Here is a 17496-nt window from a genome sequence, read left to right as displayed (position 1 = left end):
ATGAGTTAATGTGCATTTCCCATATTCTCTACGGAAAATCCTTCTCTTACGATATGTGGTTGCAAGCAGAAAGATAGATAACCTGCAGAGAAGATCAGGTCATCTTCCCTAACCCTCACCCTCTGCTTGTCCCTAACCCTTCGGAAGCCCCACAAACATGGAAGACTATGTTGAGCCACGGTAAACTTTGAACCCTCGGCTTTGGCCTCAAATGCCACTGCACTCCCCCAGCAGACAAGGCTGAGCCAAGTAAAGTGGACTGGAACTTGGAAATAAAACCAGTTACGCAGCCCACTTGACCCTCCTATCTAGACATCCCTTGAACTCAGCCCCCCATGCCCATGCTTGATGGTAAGGCAAGGCCAATCCAATGAAAATCGGGAATGAGAGCCAAGAAGAGGGGAACGCACGAGCCCGCATCACTGCTGCCCAGGGAAGAACCATTCCAGAAGATCAGTCCCAGCCCTCAGCTGAACTCAGCTCCGCCCTTCTGGCTCACCCAGACAAATGGGAAAGAAGAAAGGAGAAAATGAAGTGAAGTAGCCAGGACTCTCCCTCTTTCCTTTTCCCTCCAGAGGAAAACCATCACTGAAGACAGAAGTCTCATTTAAACTCCACCTCTGGTGCCCCATACTGGAGAAAGCATGGCCCAGGAATAGCTCTGCATGTTGGACTGGAATGGGTCGGATCCATAGCAACATCGCTCCTGCTGGGATGGACCCCTGAGGTAGCCAAGGGAGCACGGAGAGCTTCCTTAGCCTATGAGCCAACAGTTTCTATTCCTGATGTAAAACTTTTAGAATTTAATAACATTAGAAAGCACAAAATAATAAATGCTGGGGGGTTTGTGGAGAGCCTTGGAACACCCCCCCCCACCATCACCTGTTGAGGCAGTGCCACACATGTCTCCTACTGTCGCCCTTACAAGTCTCTGAATGAATTTGTAATGCGAAACCTTCAGAGGGTGGTGTGTGAGTTCCGCCTGCTTCATTTTTACAACAGGGGCAGGATATTTCCGGGAAGGAGTTTTGAAGATATGAGTGCTAAGTAAGCAGTGCTATTATATGGATGCAAAGTGGAAAAGTCTCCCAGTATTTGGGAGCTGATGCAGTGGACCAGAGCTGGTTTTAATTACGTAGAAGTGATTGGTTACAGTAAAACTCAAACTGGAAAATTGCCTCAGAGTTAGAGAAAAGAATTCTTAAGATTCTAGAGTTGGCAGAGACGAAAGGGCTCATCTCATTCAGTGGTGCCCTGCATTCTGTGTAAGCCAATCAACAAATATTTACTGAGCATCTATTATGCGCCAGGAACTCAAATACAAAAATTCTTTCTTAGGGGCACCTGGGTGGCTCAGTGGGTTAAGCCTATCTCTGCCTTCGGCTCAGGTCATGATCTCAGGGTCCTGGGATGGAGCCCCGCATCGGGCTCTCTGCTCAGCAGAGAGCCTGCTCCCCTCTCCCTCTCTCTGCCTGCTTCTCTGCCTACTTGTGATCTCTCTCCCTCTCTGTCAAATAAATAAGTAAAATATTTTTAAAAATTCTTCTTTAATATTAAAAAATCTCCATCTACCCTATGATAGTGATTGTGATTCTAGATATTTAAGAAAGAAAAGTACCTAATGAGATAACCTTACCTACAAACAGTTACATTTTAAATATTACATTTTAATCCTTATTACCACAGCTCCTACATTTGAAAATCAGTAGTATATATAAAGATGAGTTGTATTATTTCTTCCATTGACAGGAAGTGTTCGATTCACGAACATTTTCTACAATTCCTTGTAATCACACCACAGCTCCCTCTCAGTGTAAAGCCTGTAGGTGGAAATCACTGATTTTTAGTCCCATGTGCCCATTTTACAGACTATGAAATTGAGGTCGAAAGATGTTATAAAGGGGACGCCTGGGTGGCTCAGTTGGTTAAGCGGCTGCCTTCGGCTCAGGTCATGATCCCAGCGTCCTGGGATCGAGTCCCACATCGGGCTTCTTGCTCAGCAGGGAGCCTGCTTCTCCCTCTGCCTCTGCCTGCCTCTCTGTCTGCCTGTGCTCACTCTCTCTGACAAATAAATAAATAAAAATCTTTAAAAAAAAAAAAAAAAAAAAAAAGATGTTATAAGGACCTTCTATCTCATCTCATAACTAGTTAGCGGTAGAGCTACACCAGGCAGCCTCGTGGTCTGCAAACTTAGCTGACAGAGAACACTGACCATCTCCCATGATTCATTCTCTCCTTCTTCTGCCCTTGAAATTTGAGCTCAGCACATGGGCAGCGACATGGAGACGACATCTCCCAGCTTCTCTCGGAGGTGGGCATGGCCATGTGACTTTGGCCAACTGGACGTAAGCACTGGGATAAGAATTGGTGTATGCAGTCCAGGTCCCATTCTTGTATGGGATGCTTTTACCTCCCCACATCCTAGCCCCACCCTCATTTGCACTTGTCAGCCAGCTTTTACCCTGCAGATAAAGTCATTGCCCTAAGGACAAATGCGTAAATAGAAGGAGCCCTGAGTCCCTGGGTGCCAGGGAAGAGCAAGGTCACCCTGCTGTGCCCTCCCCCTTCTGCGTGGAGAGTTCTCTCTTGTCTAAGTGACTCTAGTTTGAGGTCTTCTGTTGCAGAAATTTCATCTAAGCCTAACAGAAGTAACATACTATACACAGATAAAAGGTTGTAGGGTGGGAGGGTATGGAAAATAAAATTTATGCTCTTGAAAACAAAGAAAGAATGGTATTTCATTCCTATTTCTTAATAATGACACTAACAGAATGCAACAGCAAACTAATCTCTGTTTTGGCCAGCTCCCTAGTGTTTACACCTTTGTGTAGTTTCCTCACAGCAGAACCCAATAAAGGCATTGGTGGGTGATTTCTGAGGCTAGGTCACCATCATTGTCTTCTTCTTTTTTTAAGCTCTATTTATTTATTTATTTGAGAGAGAAGGGGGATATCACGGGGGGGGGGCGTGGTCAGAGGGGCAGAGGGAAAGAGAAACTCAAGCAGACTCTGTGCCCAGTGCAGAGCTGGGTGTGGGGCTTGATTTCACAACCCTAGGTGTCTTAACCAACTGAGCCACCCAGGCAGCCCAAGGCTAGGTCTTAAAAGCATTGTTGAATCTGCCTTGTTCTCTTCCTCCCTCCCTCTCTCTTCCTCTCTCTCTCATCACCTTCTCTGGGGGAAGCGAGGTGCCCTATGATCAGGAGACTCAGGCAGCCCCGTAGAGAGGCCCAAGTGGTGAGAAACTGAGGCTTCCAGTCAGTGGCCAATGAGCCACCAATGAGCATGAAAGGAGATGCTCCAACCTCAGTTAGATCTCCAGATAGTGCCAGCCCCAGAAGACCTCATGTTTGCCTTACAAGGGAGTCTGCAGAAGACCTCAGCTCGTTAAGTCACTTCGCAGTTACTGTGAGAAATAAATGCCCTCATTGGATACATTCGCTGTGTTACCTTCTTCAGGGTCTGGTAGGTGGTAGCTCATGTTAGAAATGTCAGCTGCCTTCCCCTGGTGAACAGGCTAATACATAGAAGGGTGAGCTTATGCTCCCTAGTTTTCTATAGGATTAGGGGTGATAACACCTACAAATACATCTCTTCTTAATGAATTTTGAAAATGTGATTTCTGGGGGTGAGGGTGAGGATAGGTAATCTCACCAAATGCTACCCTAGACCCCAAGTGAAAAAGAGGCTAGTTGGCGTCATGTTATATAATTGATTTACATTTAGATTCTTCCGGATGTTTTCATAAACTGCATTTATAAATGTAGAAGCTAATTCTTTCATTAATCTTGTAAACAGCTACCCAGTGCATTGTGACTAATACCTGAGAGAGTTTATGGAAATAATTATAATAATCCTGGACACTTCCCACTCCCTTATTCCACACCCAGTAAGTTGCTGTGTCCTCTAGAGACTAATTCTGAATGTCACCAGAGTTCCTCCTGCTGGAGGCTTAGGCCTTCCTGGAGAGGTCTCAGGGGACATGCTGTCACATTGCTTTCTTGGGGGAGGGTGGGGACTTTCTTATAGGGGCTCAGAGAGTATCTGAGCTGTTCATGCTCCTTCCTGAAATAGTCACCATAATTTCCAAATCTCAAATCTGAGCATATTTTAATTAAGAACTGTTCCAGAAAATCTGGGACCTAGGAAGGACCATCATCACAGAGAGACAGGCTGAACTGATAACTGACATCCCAGTGACTGACCATTTGTTCCCCAGATATGCCAGGAATGTCTACTACATGCCAGACAGGGCACTAGACCATACGAAGAGGATAGACCCAGTCCCTGCCCTTGAAGATCTTAGTCTAACTTTCAGAGGTACTGATCATGGCCCCCAGATTACCCCCACCTTCTCCCTCACCCCCATTCCAAACTAGGAAGTGGAGGTGGGGACCCAGCCTGTGCTTTTCCTTCACTTCCTAGAGTGGGCCCTTTATGGACAGTGGGAGCAGGAGGAGGTCAGAATGGTAGACTCCTTGGGAAGCTAGATGACAGGGGTGTCACCCTCTACTATGTCAAATAGCAAAAGAACTTGAACTAGGTGAATATTTTTTTGAAACACTAAAGGAGCTAAGGGCGCAAGAGCTATGTTTTTATTCTGTGTCAAAAACAAAGTTTTGCTGTCTAAACACTCCTTCCCTGACTGTAGCGGTAGGTAACGCCACGGTCACAGAAAGGCCTGGGCTGGCCGCGGGAGACCTGTGTGCCATGCGGTGTATGGCTGGGACCTACTCAGACGACAACGTAGTCTTTAACGCCAATGAAGCTGTTGGGTCTCCTACTGGTGACAAATGCACCTTATTTGTCTGCTAAGATAACACAAACCAAAATGACAATAGATTTTACTTGGATCCATGTTGGGGAAGAGGTGAAGCTGTTGAGGGGGAAAAGACCTTTTACCACTGTTTCATCAGAGGATAACATTCCCTACTCATCAGATTGTCCCTACTCCTCCAATAAGCCGCTATGCTTGGAATAACATCCCACAAAACCCATGTCCACCAGGACCGGAGAATATGACCTTCTTTGGAGGTAGAGTCTTTGTGGATTTCATCAGTTATGATGATGCCATCCCAGAGCCCTAAATCCAATGACTAGTATCCTGAAAAGAAGGCCATGGGAGGTCACAGGGGCGTACACAGAGAAGAAGGTCATATGGTAGCTGAGGCAGAGACTGGAGTGAAGCCAAGGATAGCGCAGGGCCACCAGCAGCCACCAAAGGCTAAGAGGAGACAAGGAGGGATTCTTTTCTGGACCTTCCGGAGGAGCATGTGCCTGCTGACACTTTGATGTTTGCCTTCTAGATTACAGAACTGACAGATGAAGTCCTGCCCTCCCCCGCCCCAGTTTGTGAGACGTTGTTGTCCTTGGAGATGGGCCCCCTTGCCTGAGGCCCAGGCATCAGTGGCTGGGTCAGGTGGGAGTGAGGTCCTTCCTGTAGAATGCCTGCCTCGATTGTGTAAAGCTGAGCAAAGACCCAAGAACAGGCACAAAGAGGAGGGAGCAGGGGTCATGAGCCTGGGGAGCAGCCAGCTGATCGGGGCCAGGTCTGGGTGTAGGCTTAGCCATGGTGAGCCTCTGCTTGCTGCCAAGCAGCCCCTCCCTGTGCTCCTGAGGAAGCCCATGCATAGTGGGGAAAAGTCAGGAAAGGCGCCACTGGGTAGGGACACAGGCAGACCTTTGGTTGTGGAGAGGGCAGGCAGGCTGAGGCTCCAGAAGATGGGGCTGCAGCAAAGCCCTTTTCTATGCTCCGCTCCCAGAGCCACTGGATGCTGGGGGGGGGGGGGGGGTTGCATGCCACAGACGTGGACTCAGACTTTGGGGAGATTATCTTTTAGAAGGGCAGAAAATATGAATTACGGGATAAGCGTGGCACTGCTACCACGAGAAGAGCTGTTGTCACAGTGTATTAACGTGGGGTTTTTTGACACAGTGTATTATGTGCATGAGGGCAAGTGCACCCAGATTCCAAAAGGGCGTGTGAGCTCAGCCGTGTAGGACGTGCAAAAGAGGAGGCTAAGAACTGGTTTTGAGATCTTATTATTATTTTTTTATAGAGTTTTCCATCTTCTTGGTTTTTTCTTTTTAAGATTTTATTTATTTGAGAGAGAAAGAGAGAGCACAAGCAGGGGGAGCAGCAGGCAGAGGGAGAAGCAGGCTCCCTGCTCAGCAAGGAGCCTGATGCAGGGCTCGATCCCAGGACCTGAGTGCAAGGCAGACACTTAACCAACTGAGCCACCCAGGCGCCCCCAGTTTTGAGATCTTAGCTGAATACCCAGCCTTGGCCTGTAAAAGAGGCTGGCTAGTCTGAGCTCAAGGCCAGGCACCTGCAGGAGGAGGATTTGGTGGGTGGATGGTGTGTGGGTTGCCCCAAGAGCCCATGATACACAGAGATGGAGGCCTTTGGGAGACCGTCTGGAGCAATGGACACGCATGCCTGGAGGTGGGGCTTGGACCAGTGTCTGCCTCTTGCCTAAGAAATCTAAAGGGCAGGAGTCTGACTAAAGCTGCCTGTGACGACAGCATAGAGGGTGCAGTTCAGGAAGTAAGTTCTTGCCACTGACAGTGGGTCAAAGGTATGTGTTTATTATGGAACAGAAGCACAGACACCGGAGGGTCTGCTGTGAATGGCCTAGAACCTCCGTAAAGGGACTTTGCCCCCAAGGGCCATTCCTGAAGGTGCTCCCACAGACTGAGTTCAAGCCCCAAGGACAGAGACTAAAGGGGGAGACTCAAGTGGCCAGTGAGTGAGTAGATCATGGAATTAGAGAAGTCCAGCTGAACGATCGATCTCCAGAGAGCCTCAGAGCAGCCCCTGTGACAAAGAACCCACTTTGATCACTTGTCCATCCCCAAGAGCACTGACCACTGCTCCTCAACCACTAGTCAGTAGAACCTTTCTGACTCCCTTCCACTTTCCCCCCGAATCCTGGAGGGGTCAGATATGCACCTGGTGGACAGAGGGGGGCCCTGCCATCATAAAGAGAAAAGCAGCTGCCACGTCCCCCTCTCCTATGGCAGCCTTCCTGCCTGAAATGAACCAGCTTTAAATGATTCAGTTTTATTAGTCCTCGGGACTGGGCATGATAAGTTACTAAACCAAGATTGTCCTGAGATCTAAAGTGACCAGAGCGCTTTTCATGATCTGCCGTGGGGCTCGCAGGGGTGTTATTTGGGGGACACTTTCCCTTCAGAGTGATTTATAAGGGCAATCAGGGGAAGAAAACAAGTTTGCCTTATGATTGGCTCTTTAACTCCTACCCTTTCAATTACATTCTGAAAGCAAGATATGTGGTACAGGGGTGTGTACAGCAGGGGTCAGACCTAAGAAGGGAGGAGGTGGGGCACCTGGGTGGCTCAGTCGGTTAAGCACCTGCCTTCAGCAGAGGTCATGATGCCAGGGTCCTGGGATCCAGCGCCATGTTGGGCTCCCTGCTCAGAGGGAGTCTGCTTCTCCCTTTGTCCCCATGTCCCGTTGGTTCATGTTCTCTCATTCTCTTGTTCTCTCTCTATCTGAAATAAATAAATAAAATCTTAAAAAAAAAAAAAAAAGAAGATGGGAGGAGGTGAGGAAGAACAGAGACAGGGCTCAGGCTGTGGGGAATCTGGAAAGTTCACAATCTCAGGGAAAGGAAATGTAAAGAGCAAAGGAGGAGAAAGCATAGGAATCAATCAATTTCTGAAATACTCTTACGAGAGATGGAATTGTTTGGGATAACTCCCAGGTCAAGAACATGGTCATAGGAAGTGGTATCTAGACTAAGTGAAGAGGAAGGTTAATTAAAGTCGAGAAGAAAATAAATCCCCCAAGGAAGCTGGGGACCGGGGCCATCCAGGAGTTGTGAACACCATCCAGGATGATGGCAGGACTTAAGACAGGGAGAGGGGCTATGATGCTGGTCAGCAGTGAGTGAGGAAGAAGAGATAGGAATCTGCCAGAGACTCAGAGAAATGGGGTTCCACGGATGCGAGCAAGAGTTGAGAAGACAGGGGTCCAGATGGATCTACAGAAGGGTTTGGGAAAGAGGGAGCGAGTGGGAAACAGCTGGAGGAGGGGGAGCACCGACTTTGTTGGGGGTGAAATCATGGGGGGACAATACGGAAGTGAGGCCGAGGTGATGGGGTTCAGCCTTGCCATTCCAAGTGTGCTCTGAGAACCAGCATCAGCAGCAGCCCCACCTGAGAGCCATGCGTCAGACCCCCCTTCAGACCTTCTGCTGCCGACACACTTTTGACAAGCTCCCTCGGTGCTTCTGTGTACACTGAAGTTTCATTCTAGATCATGACGAACTTAATCCAACCATGGCCTAGAAGGGGTACCGTGAGCTTAGTACCTGTTATCTGGATATTCATTTTCCTTCAGCTTTGCAGGGGGCTGTTAGACTGGCCTCCCACTGTATGAAAATAAATGTTAGGAGGATCGCAAGTGGCTTTTGGGCACATGGTCCCTCACAGGTGGAGGGGCCCAGACTGTCATGTTAGGATTGGAGAATCTGGTCTGCTGTGGACGCTTTGTGGCTGGCTGTTTGGTGCGGAGAGTGTGGCTGAAGGGACTTGAAGCCAGTTTCATGTCTGGACAGAGTAAATAATTGAAGAGAGCAAGGAAAGATAAAGCCCAAAATATCTCTTCATCAGTTTTGCTTGCTTCATGCCTGACATCCCACATATCTCCCTCCAGCAGCCAATTCCACAAATATTTGCTGGCTACGAACCAGGGGCCAGGCAGACACTCCTAAATATCCCTCCTCGTTTTCAGAGCCTTTGCATATACCTTACCACATTTTCATTTTTATTCCCATAACCACCCTTCAGGTCAATAAAGAACATAATATAGTTTCTCTATTCACAGGCCATGAGGATTGGCCCCGCATCACAGAGCTAATAAATGAAGAGCTGGGATTTTCATCTAGATGTTCTGACTCCAGTCGGCTGCTGCCGAACAGATGGGCTGTTTCACAAAGGGGCATCTTTCTTATTTCATCGATGTAAGAGTTTAGTGGGCTTTGAATTGTGCTAGGGTGTTTGTTTTCCTAATTATATGCACAAGGGAGTTTGAAATGCAGAAGGAAAGCCCTGTCAGGGACAATCTCCTTCCCCACCCTTGCTCATGCATCTCATGGGGTACCCTAAACAAAGGGAGAAAGCAGACATGTCCACTTCGATGGATTATATTGCGCAACCTGCAAAAAAGCCCTGATTTCCTCCGCAGAGGAGAGCACACAGGGAAATTTAACCATTGCATTGCCGCTTACTCAGCCCCCAGGGGTCGACTTTCCAGCTGTGTGGCTGTAAACACACCACCATCTGGGCACTCTGATTCAAAGATAAACGCACATCAGGCTAAATATATCCCTGGCAGGAGTCTTAATGTTTAAAACAAGAGAAACATGAGAGGGGTGAGGCAGCCCGCTGCCCCACTTCCAGATGCTGCACCTGTCTGCCCATGCACCCCAACCCGCCCTCCTCCCGGGACTCCCCTGTCCTCAGGCAGGCTCAGAGCCTCCTTCATCAGTTCCTTGTGCAACCTGGGCTCTCCCCTTTCAGCCCCGCAGCCTGAAAACAGAAACTGTTTTTGAATATCCAGGGGAAACAGTGCTGATGGGAAGTTGCCTCATTGATCTGGTAGGTACCACTCCCTTCAGCCCACCAAATACTGTCTGGCAAATAAGGCCAGCATGCTCTCACATGGATTTTCCTCCACTGGTGATGCAAACCTTCTTTACCCATGATGGGAGGGACGATTGGGGAAATCAAAGACAGCAGGCCCACTTAGAGACTCTTAACTGGGTCCCAGAGCCCACAGCTTTCTGCTCTGACAGCGGGCTTATGGTCTGTAACTGCGCTTCCAGTTTTGTCTTTGTTTTATTTATTTATTTTTTTTTTAAGACCACAGTAAGGTGACCAGAATCTGGGTCAAGGACCCAGGGATAAGGAGCGTCTGTGCTGCTACTGGTCCTGATGTTTTGTCTGTGAGGAAGCAGGATGTATAAGCCTATTCTGGGGAGTTCGTGCCAGCTCAGGGAGCCGCATGGTCCAGCTGGGTAGAGAATTTAAAGACCAGAGAATCCAGGGATTGAGGGCATTATGTACAATCATCCTATTTCCGTATCCCCGGCCTCCTAATATGAATTGGGATACTGAATTTCTGAGTTGTCCGCTCAAGGTGATGGCCAGAATCATTCCTAATTCCTAAACAATGCATGGACCTCATCCTGTCATTCCCACACAATCCAAGGCCTTCTGATGATTTTCCTGGACTTAAAGGTTAAAGGTTTCTGGACTTAAAGATGGACACTTTGTAGCGGGTCAAAACGAACTTTAAGGGTCTGAGAATAAAGTCTTTGTTTACTTATGAAAATTCATTTAACTTTTCTTTCTTAGCTTCTTTTCTTTTTCTTTCTTAGCTTCTTTGCCTATTAAATGCTATAATGAATTGGACAAAAAGAGGAGCAAACACTTAGCGAGCTCTTATTTTGTGCCAGGCACTATAGTCAGAACTTTCCTGTATTTCTTCTTTTCTTTTCTTTTCTTTTCTTTTTTTTTTTTTTTTTTTTTTTTTTTTTTTTTTTTTTTTAGTAAAAATGATTAGGACTGGGGATACCTGGGTGGCTCAGTTGGTTAAGCATCTGCATCCAGCTCAGGTCATAGTCCCAGGGTCCTGGGACTGAGTCCTGATTTGGGCTCCCTGCCCAGCAGGAAGCCTGCTTCTCCCTCTTCCTCTGCTCTTGCACACTCTTATTCTGGTAACTAGATGCACTAGTGAGGGTACCATGGTTCCCCCCATATTTTTCATGAGCTGCACATGAAGGCTGAAACATTTCATCTGGAATTCTTGACTTGGTCAATAGGTAAGGAACCCAGTCTGTACAATGAGAAGCTCCACGCGGTTTGTCAGAGTTTGTAGTCACTTTGGGGGCCTTTGAACTGTCGAGTGCAAAATGCCTGCCATGAGCGGCCTCTTCTGAGGCCAGGGGAAGCAGAGCAGAGAAAAGACTCAGCCCTTTCATATATTTCTTTTATTTCTTATTTAATTACCACAGCAATATTGATCTCTCTTCCTTTGTAGTTTATAAAATTAAGACTGAGATTTACCTAAAGTTACAGGAGCTGCTAAGTGGTAGGTTTAAAACTCAGATGTGTTTGTCCTTAAAGTCCTTAACTGCCATATGTTGTTTACAAGGAGATGACTGGAAAGGGATTCTTATTTTAGAACTTTGCCTTTTCTATTGCATTTTATAGTATTCAACGTATTTTGTGAACAGCTCTTTGGGGGAGGGGACTCAGAAGAACTATAATAAGGCAAAGCAGGTCTTTCTCCCATTTTTCAGGTGAGGAAACTGAGGTCCAGACTGGTGAAGTGGTTGTCCAGGGTCCCAGAAGTGGTAAATACTGGAACAGGAATTAGGATGTTAGTCTTCTGACCTCTCTCCAGAATGACATGTGCTCCTTTCACATCCTCCCTATTTAGGCAAAGAGCCACATGCTAGAAGAGACCTGAGTGACCACAGAAACTTCGGGCCTCATTTAAATGTCCAGAAACTAAGATACTTAACCAAGGTCACCCAATTAGCCAACAACAGAATTGGCAACAAAAATAAGACTGCTCATAGTCCCAATTTAATATTTTTACGCTTTCAAAAGAAACTCAGAAGTGAGGCAATCAATAGAAAAACATTTGATGGAAACCTTTCTTCAGTTGCTTTGGAAGCACAGAAGGGTAAGAAGCCTCAGGATGGCAAATTTTGTGTCTTTGGTTCTACCCTCAACCCCAAAGTATTTCCTAAAAGATTTTGTTTAGAGAAGAAATGAATAATTGGTCATCAATATGATGACTATAAATTACAAAGTAATTTGCTCTTAGTGATAATGGGTAGCTTCCTACTAAAAACATTATTTTTATGTAGGCTCTATTCGCTTTCAAGGACATTCTCCAGGAGGATCAGGAAACCTTATCCTCAGTTCTAATGAAGGCGTCATTATAGCATCCAGCACTAGAGGGCGCTCTTTGAGAAGGCAGATTCCCAGGAAGCCACCTGAGCAGCCAGAGGCAGGCAGAGGGGAAAGGAAGGGAAATAAAGAGCAAACAGGTTCAGCAACTCTCATGGCCCGGGACGTCACAAGCCTCACGACGGGTTATGAAAAAGTGTGTGTGTCTGTGTCTGCGTGTTTGGTTTTAGCTTTTGTTATTGTTTTAAAGTAGATGTGGTCCAGAATAGGACTGGTTATTCACATAGATACCATTCAATCCTTACAACCCTGAAAAGCGGGTGTTATTAGCTCCACTTTATAGAAGAAGACATTAAGGTTCAGTGAAATTAACTGGAGCCGTCAGTCACGGACAATACAAGGGCGGACCTGCAAGGCCAACGTATCTGACCCTTAATCATCCTCCCGATGGTATTTCTACTGCGCTGGGGCTTTTCTGCTGAAGACCATTTAATTGAATGTCCTATTGTCTAATTAAATGCGTTTCTCTTGCTGAGCTTCTTAGAACTGTTTCAGCTAAAACTTTGTTATTGCACAACCTTGTGCTCCTACTCCAGCCAGTCCCAAGATTTCTGCTGTCCCATGCACACATCTTTCTGGACTCCCTAGTGATGATTCCAATCTCATCTTGCTCTTTGCTCACCCTGCAAAAGCAATCCTTGCTTTTGGTCATCCGCTTCTGGGACCACATGCCTTCGTGCTGCAGGGTCTGTGTGGCCATAGCCTCTGGGCCTTGAGCCACTTCTCTCTGATCCTGACTGTTGGGGCCTGTTGAGGCGTAATGGGCTGGTAAATCCTGGTTCATGGTGCTTCTCAAAACTTGATAGACGTCAGAGTCACCCAGGGCCTTTGATGACCTTGCAGATGCCCAGGCCCTCCCTCCAGACATTATGATCCTCGAGGCTGACACAGTGTCCTTGCATATGTAACAAGCATCATGGCTGACTCGGATGTAAGGGGGCGTGTGAACTTCATTTTGACAAACTACTCGTTGCGTTCCTCTAAAGGTAATCACACTCATATATCACATCATCTGGTATGATTTGCCATTTGTTGCTGTGCCTTTGTACATTTTCTGAAGTTACCTCATTTCTCTACATTTTGATTTTCAAGAGAAGAAGCTCCATTTCCCCCCCTTTAGACCCGTTAGTTTCCTATTAAGTTAGCAGTCTCCCAGCACTTCTCTCTGCCTCAAACATAACTTCCTCCTTGTACCCCTTACCTGTGTAGTTCCCACACCTCTTCAGGACTCGGTTCAGGCTGCTCCAAGTGCTTGTTGCCTGAGTCCCAGAGGCACCCTTGCTATGTGTTCCCATGGCACCCCACACCTCTCCCACCAGAGCAGGTATGGGGTCCACATACCTCTCTGTCTCACGTGCGGGTCATTCTGTATTTCCTTAGTGACTTTAGTCTGACCTTACCTACTGAATGCTTGCTGTACCCCTTTGTGAGAGCAGGAACTTTGCTTTTCTGGTTCATTATTGTATTTTAGCATCAACTACAGAGCCTGACACATCAGAGGCTAATGATTATTTGTAGAAGAAGCATCGAGGATCATCTGTAGGATAAGTGAATGAACAAATTGAGAAGGACTAAGAAGAGAGAAGAAATTTTTAAAAACATCTTAACTCACAATGGGCTGGGACATATGGAGACAATGACTTTGGGGTCAAGTGGGGCACCTAGGAGACGGCCAAGGGGAGCCATGAAGCCCTGGTTATTCGGCCAGCTTCGTTTCCCCTGCAGATGCAAGTCAGTTCAGCTCGATCCATACATCATGGTCCCTTTGAGGTGACAGGCACTCTGCTAGACACCGGGGAAGCAAAAATGTGTACACCATAGCCCCTGAACTTGTGGGTGTGATATTTAAACTGAACTTCTTTGTGATCTCCATGCCAGTGTGTTTAACTATTAATAGGAAACAAAAGATGACATTATTCCACTCTCGGGAGAGTTCAAAGGACTGAGTCTTATCATTGCCACATAATGTAAGGGGAGTCTAAAAGAGCAATCCAGCATAATGGGGAAAAGCCAGGCTTCAAAGTCCCATGAACCCATGCTGGAACACCAGAGCTGCAGGGAACCTTTGCGGCATGTGTGAAATAGGTCTGATGACAACACTACCACTCCTGGCCTGTGATAGCAATGGTTAACATGACTGAGCACTGTGCCGGGCACTCTGCTGAGTCCTTCCCGTAGATTAGTATACTCGATCCTCTCAGCCATCCAGTGTAAGTGCTTTTATTACTCACATTTTACTACTTGAGGAAACTGGCTCAGAGAGGCTAAGTAATTTGCCCAGTGTCGTACCTGATAACAAATGGCACGGTCAGGATTTGAACCTGGGACTGGCTGATGAATCCATGAGATAAGGCATGGTGCCTGGCAGATAATAAGCTTTCAGTGAATGGTTTCTCATATTCTTTTTTCTTTATTTTTTAAAGATTTTATTTATTTATTTGACAGATCACAAGTAGGCAGAGAGGCAGGCAGAGAGGGAAGGGAGGAAGCAGGCTCCCCGCTGAGCAGAGAGCCCGATGCGGGGCTCGATCCCAGGATGCTGGGATCGTGACCTGAGCCAAAGGCAGCGGCTTTAACCCACTGAGCCACCCAGGCGCCCCTCTCATATTCTTACTGTACTGGAGAAATGGGGCTCACAGAATTATTGCTGTTGAGGTGAGTCACTAGAGGACGGGTCAGCGGATAAGGTGGAGGGTCTGTGACCCAAGCCAGAGGCAGGAGAGGAGTCCGCTCAGCTATGAATGCTTCTGCAATTCCTCCTGCACTGTGCTTCCCAGACCCCGTACCTGGGGAACTAGAGCATCTCAAGGTCACAAAGGCCTCACAGGCCACTTAGTCAGGGTTCGAATCCGGTATGTGTGTCCCCGGACAACATGCCAAATTGCTGTCTCTGTTTGAATCTGTCTCAACCCTACCCACCATCCACACACCACCTCTTCATTATTCTCGCGCAAGGACGGCAGGGGGTAGAGCCTGAGCTCCAGAAGTCACCGCTGGACCGCACTTTCAAGATTGTCTAAGTCAACCCCATGTGTTGTGCATGGGGTCCTCCTGGAATGGGGATAAGCAGGGACATAACCTTGGGAGAGCCTGGAGAGCTTCCCTTCCTCCTACAGGATGAGTCATTCTTTCCCACTCCCACTTTGCTCCTCCCTCCAGGGAGGGGGAGCAAGACAGGTTCCCATGTTTATGAATCCAAATGAACATTGGTACGGGCGGAAAGGCCCTAAGTCCTGGGGAACTGGTGTGGTCGGCACCGCTGCTGGGAGCTGCGAGAGGTTGTGGGCGCAGAGCTGGCTCAGAGCTCTGGAGTCCAGAAGGCCCGGGACACACAGACCTGTGTACACCAAGTCCAGAAACAACACCTCCCCGGCTGGCACAGGCCCTTGTGAAAGCTCCCGGGCTACAGACTGCTCATTGATGACTAATTTCCATCTCCAAGGCTCCCCTCGCTTTTCCTTTCGCCAACTTGCAAACCTGGGGAGGGAGGTATCAGAGCAAAACCAGAACCTTCCTGGTTTAGCTCTCAGCAAAAGGGCTGGTTAGTGAGGGACCAGTGGATAAAACCCCACTTCCTGCAGGATTCATGCAGAGGGACCTGTTTATCTTGTCCTTCTCTTTTTTCTGGGCACACAGCAGGCAAGGCCTTATCATCCCCTGATGAGTCAGGATGGCTGTCTTCTTCAGAGAGCTGTTGCCTCCACGTGGAGTGGTTAGTCCTATGGGTTCTTCAGTCCTAACTGTCTCGAGAAATTGTACCAAGATCCTGACATCTCAAGCAGATGAGTAAGAAATGTGTATGTTAGGACCATTTGGTAGCTCATAGGTTATATGTTAATAGGTGTTTGACAAAGCAAAATCAAAGGGGAAAAAAGCAAAACCACGTTGACTCTGAGTACGAGTCCATTGTGGAACTGGGGCTCTGCCCCCCACTGCCTTGCTCCCCAGAGCCCCCCAGCCCTCCCCTCCTGCAAGGGCTTTGAATTTCAGTTCCAAAAACCCTCCCTGGACCTCATCCCCAGTTCTTCTTAACAACCAAAGCTTTCATTGTCTCCAAGACTTGTGCTTAGGCTATTTTTAACTTGTCCTTTCTTTAAAAAAAAAAATTACACCAGAGGAGCTTAATGAGCCCCATTTAGCTTTTTGTAGAGAAAGAAACTTTGCAGACATTAACCAGTAAGCGCTGCTGAACGCCTTGGCTGGCTAGCATGCCTCTGAAAACCAGCCTTCCCCTCCTCGATACAATAATTTATTTTTGGACAGCGGCCTCCGCACCACATCACAAACTTGTCAAACCAGGGGTTCATCGTGAGCTTAGCAGAAGGTAGAGCTTTAGGTGAGAGGTTCAGAAGAAGAACTCCAGGTGCAGAGGGCAGAGTGGGGGAAAGAGGGAAGAGGTCCTTGCGCTTGGAAGTCCTGGCTGACCTAGCTGCTCTTCCCGCCTCTCCCCTACACCCTTCCCTGCCTCCACCCGGCCAGCAGTACCATGGATGTGAAGCAAGCAGGAGAAAGAGTGACATTTCAGATTTTTGTTCATTCTCATAAAACTAACAGACACACATGCACGCATGTGCACATATGCACGCACACACATATGAACACAAACCCCGGCCGCTGCTAGGGCCCCCACCCTGACAACAACAACAAGACCAAGAACAAGAGAACTCAAGTATTCTTGCAGGGCGTAATAAATTCTGGCCATACACATCTCTACCATTCATCCACCCCAACCCCCCTCCCCTACCAGTCCTCCAGGCTCAAAGTTGATTTCAGGGAATGTTCTCAGCTACTCTGCATGGTAAAGAAGTCCAAGTTACAAATGAAAGGACTGCCCCTAGCAGGGCAAAGCAGGCAGGACGTGGCCATTGACCTTCTGGACTTTTAAGGTAAAGCATCCCACGGCCTTTGGTGGGGGATGGGGGGGAGTCCAGCCTCCATCCCTCTGAAGTTCACACCCTGTGGCAACCTTTGGGTTGGTCCAAAGTCTGTTGTGGCCCTTTCCAGGCGCTGCACATGCATTCTTTCTTGGGGTGTGGCCATGCCTTCCTTCAGGGACGCAGCTCCAATGTGCTGTGTGGCCCCACGTTTCTGCATACAGTTGGAGGCACATAGATACAGTCTTTGCAGCTGCCGCTGGTGTGTCTAAGGTCTGTGGATGTGAGAGGAAGAGACACAGACTTCATCAGAAGAAAAACTTCCTCCCAGGTAAATAGCCCGCTCTCTTGGAGTTATGGTAGTGTTATAATGGATCATTCTTTAGAATCCATGTTATTTTGAGCAATCCATGGTAATGGATAAAAATGCTCTCTCAGAGCCAGATAGAGGGCTGTTGGACCATCTTGGCTAAATGAAAAGCTTTGGGGGATGCTGGGAAGTAAAGGGGAAATGTATAAATACCAAGAATCATTTTAAAATGTATTATAGTAAAAAAAGAGAAGTTATTTGCAGTCAAGATGATGTGAAGTATTTATTCATGATGTATACAACT

Source organism: Martes martes (assembly GCF_963455335.1).
Source record: "Martes martes genome assembly, chromosome: 4".
NCBI lineage: Eukaryota > Metazoa > Chordata > Mammalia > Carnivora > Mustelidae > Martes > Martes martes.
Note: the sequence above shows the minus strand (reverse complement) of the source record.